This window comes from Hyla sarda, chromosome 5 (genome assembly GCF_029499605.1).
Source record: "Hyla sarda isolate aHylSar1 chromosome 5, aHylSar1.hap1, whole genome shotgun sequence".
Taxonomy (NCBI): Eukaryota; Metazoa; Chordata; class Amphibia; order Anura; family Hylidae; genus Hyla; species Hyla sarda.
Genome location: NC_079193.1, coordinates 10,738,866 through 10,742,835, shown reverse-complemented (window position 1 = coordinate 10,742,835; position 3,970 = coordinate 10,738,866).

Sequence of the window (3,970 nt, the reverse complement as noted above, 5' to 3'; positions counted from 1 at the left end):
TGGAAGTCTGTCAGGGGACCCTTCCAGAGGCCTTGCCCGGGTTCGGTGCACCCTGCCTGGGCACAGGGACATACACTTACCCCTGGCCGACAACCGGACTTTGACAATTTTTCGTCTGGCCCACCCTGGGGGTCCGGGGGGACGGGGGACCCTCGGCGGACCGCCCGCCAGACTGGCTCGACTCGCTCGACGTCCCAGCTCTCTGGCACAGGTGGCCGTTCGAAGGTACCCGGTCGCGATGCTGTGATACACTTTTATGAACGCGTACCACTCCGACATGCCCAGCTCATGGAACTGTCGCCTGGATTCGGCTTTCAAATCCGATCTCATAGTGGTTCTCAGTTTTGAGATAATCATCATGTCTGGAGGTCTGTCAGGGGACCCTTCCAGATGACTTGCCCAGGTTCAGTGCACCCTGCCTGGGCACAAGGATACACACTTCCCACGGGCCAACCACCAGACTTTTAACATTTTCCCTCGACTCCATGGGGGCCGGGTCGGCGCGTCGGCACCGGCCGACCGGACGTCGTCCTCGCTCGACAATGTCGCATATGTCGACGCTTCCCCTTCCCCGCCGCGGGGGGGTCCGCGTCGACGATCCTGTGCCCAAGGATGGCGCGCCCTGCCTGGGTACAGGGACCCGCGCCTCCCGCCCTGGTTCTCTGTCAAAAGTCCCGAGGCCTGGAAGTCTGTCAGGGGACCCTTCCGGAGGCCTCGCCCGGGTTTGGTGCACCCTGCCTGGGCACAGGGACACACACTTACCCCTGGCCGACAACCAGACTTTGACATTTTTCCGTCTGGCCCTCCCCGGGGGGTCCAGGGGCATCGGGGGCCCTCGGCCGACCGGACGTCGTCCTCGCTCGACTATGTCGAATATGTCGACGCTTCCCCTTCCCCGCCGCGGGGGGGTCCGCGTCGACGATCCTGTGCCCAAGGATAGCGCGCCCTGCCTGGGTACAGGGACCCGCGCCTCCCGCCCTGGTTCTCTGTCAAAAGTCCCGAGGCCTGGAAGTCTGTCAGGGGACCCTTCCGGAGGCCTCGCCCGGGTTTGGTGCACCCTGCCTGGGCACAGGGACACACACTTACCCCTGGCCGACAACCACTTTGACATTTTTCCGTCTGGCCCACCCCGGGGGGTCCAGGGGCATCGGGGGCCCTCGGCCGACCGGACGTCGTCCTCGCTCGACTATGTCGAATATGTCGACGCTTCCCCTTCCCCGCCGCGGGGGGGTCCGCGTCGACGATCCTGTGCCCAAGGATAGCGCGCCCTGCCTGGGTACAGGGACCCGCGCCTCCCGCCCTGGTTCTCTGTCAAAAGTCCCGAGGCCTGGAAGTCTGTCAGGGGACCCTTCCGGAGGCCTCGCCCGGGTTTGGTGCACCCTGCCTGGGCACAGGGACACACACTTACCCCTGGCCGACAACCAGACTTTGACATTTTTCCGTCTGGCCCTCCCCGGGGGGTCCAGGGGCATCGGGGGCCCTCGGCCGACCGGACGTCGTCCTCGCTCGACTATGTCGAATATGTCGACGCTTCCCCTTCCCCGCCGCGGGGGGGTCCGCGTCGACGATCCTGTGCCCAAGGATAGCGCGCCCTGCCTGGGTACAGGGACCCGCGCCTCCCGCCCTGGTTCTCTGTCAAAAGTCCCGAGGCCTGGAAGTCTGTCAGGGGACCCTTCCGGAGGCCTCGCCCGGGTTTGGTGCACCCTGCCTGGGCACAGGGACACACACTTACCCCTGGCCGACAACCAGACTTTGACATTTTTCCGTCTGGCCCTCCCCGGGGGGTCCAGGGGCATCGGGGGCCCTCGGCCGACCGGACGTCGTCCTCGCTCGACTATGTCGAATATGTCGACGCTTCCCCTTCCCCGCCGCGGGGGGGTCCGCGTCGACGATCCTGTGCCCAAGGATAGCGCGCCCTGCCTGGGTACAGGGACCCGCGCCTCCCGCCCTGGTTCTCTGTCAAAAGTCCCGAGGCCTGGAAGTCTGTCAGGGGACCCTTCCGGAGGCCTCGCCCGGGTTTGGTGCACCCTGCCTGGGCACAGGGACACACACTTACCCCTGGCCGACAACCAGACTTTGACATTTTTCCGTCTGGCCCACCCCGGGGGGTCCAGGGGCATCGGGGGCCCTCGGCCGACCGGACGTCGTCCTCGCTCGACTATGTCGAATATGTCGACGCTTCCCCTTCCCCGCCGCGGGGGGGTCCGCGTCGACGATCCTGTGCCCAAGGATAGCGCGCCCTGCCTGGGTACAGGGACCCGCGCCTCCCGCCCTGGTTCTCTGTCAAAAGTCCCGAGGCCTGGAAGTCTGTCAGGGGACCCTTCCAGAGGCCTCGCCCGGGTTTGGTGCACCCTGCCTGGGCACAGGGACACATACTTACCCCTGGCCGACAACCAGACTTTGACATTTTTCCGTCTGGCCCACCCCGGGGGGTCCAGGGGCATCGGGGGCCCTCGGCCGACCGGACGTCGTCCTCGCTCGACTATGTCGAATATGTCGACGCTTCCCCTTCCCCGCCGCGGGGGGTCCGCGTCGACGATCCTGTGCCCAAGGATAGCGCGCCCTGCCTGGGTACAGGGACCCGCGCCTCCCGCCCTGGTTCTCTGTCAAAAGTCCCGAGGCCTGGAAGTCTGTCAGGGGACCCTTCCGGAGGCCTCGCCCGGGTTTGGTGCACCCTGCCTGGGCACAGGGACACACACTTACCCCTGGCCGACAACCAGACTTTGACATTTTTCCGTCTGGCCCACCCCGGGGGGTCCAGGGGCATCGGGGGCCCTCGGCCGACCGGACGTCGTCCTCGCTCGACTATGTCGAATATGTCGACGCTTCCCCTTCCCCGCCGCGGGGGGGTCCGCGTCGACGATCCTGTGCCCAAGGATAGCGCGCCCTGCCTGGGTACAGGGACCCGCGCCTCCCGCCCTGGTTCTCTGTCAAAAGTCCCGAGGCCTGGAAGTCTGTCAGGGGACCCTTCCGGAGGCCTCGCCCGGGTTTGGTGCACCCTGCCTGGGCACAGGGACACACACTTACCCCTGGCCGACAACCAGACTTTGACATTTTTCCGTCTGGCCCACCCCGGGGGGGGTCCAGGGGCATCGGGGGCCCTCGGCCGACCGGACGTCGTCCTCGCTCGACTATGTCGCAAATGTCGACGCTTCCCCTTCCCCGCCGCGGGGGGGGGTCCGCGTCGACGATCCTGTGCCCAAGGACGGTGCACCCTGCCTGGGCACAGGGACACACACGTCAATCGGGACTTTGTCGCTCAGCCTAAGAAGGTCGGCCTGAAGCACTGTCGTGCGTCCCGACGGGGTCCGCACACCCGCCCGCCGGTGCCGCTGCCTTCCTCTGGGTGTGCCCTCTCCGGGGATACCATGCGCGGGGTGGGCGAACCCTCCCGGGGGTCCAGGGACCGGTGCCAAACACCCCGCACACAGCGATCTCGACCTTGTGAATGTTACGCTCAGCCTACTTCGGGGCCACGCTGCACCGCCCGTGCGGGTTCGCGCACCCACCCGGTGGTCCCGCTGCCTTCCTCCGGGTGTGCCCTCTCCGGGGATACCATGCGCGGGGTGGGCGAACCCTCCCGGGGGTCCAGGGACCGGTCCCAAACACCCCGCACACAGCGATCTCGACCTTGTCAATGTTACGCTCAGCCTACTTCGGGGCCACGCTGCACCGCCCGTGCGGGTTCGCGCACCCACCCGGTGGTCCCGCTGCCTTCCTCCGGGTGTGCCCTCTCTGGGGATACCATGCGCGGGGTGGGCGAACCCTCCCGGGGGTCCAGGGACCGGTCCCAAACACCCCGCACACAGCGATCTCGACCTTGTCAATGTTACGCTCAGCCTACTTCGGGGCCACGCTGCACCGCCCGTGCGGGTTCGCGCACCCACCCGGTGGTCCCGCTGCCTTCCTCCGGGTGTGCCCTCTCCGGGGATACCATGCGCGGGGTGGGCGAACCCTCCCGGGGGTCCAG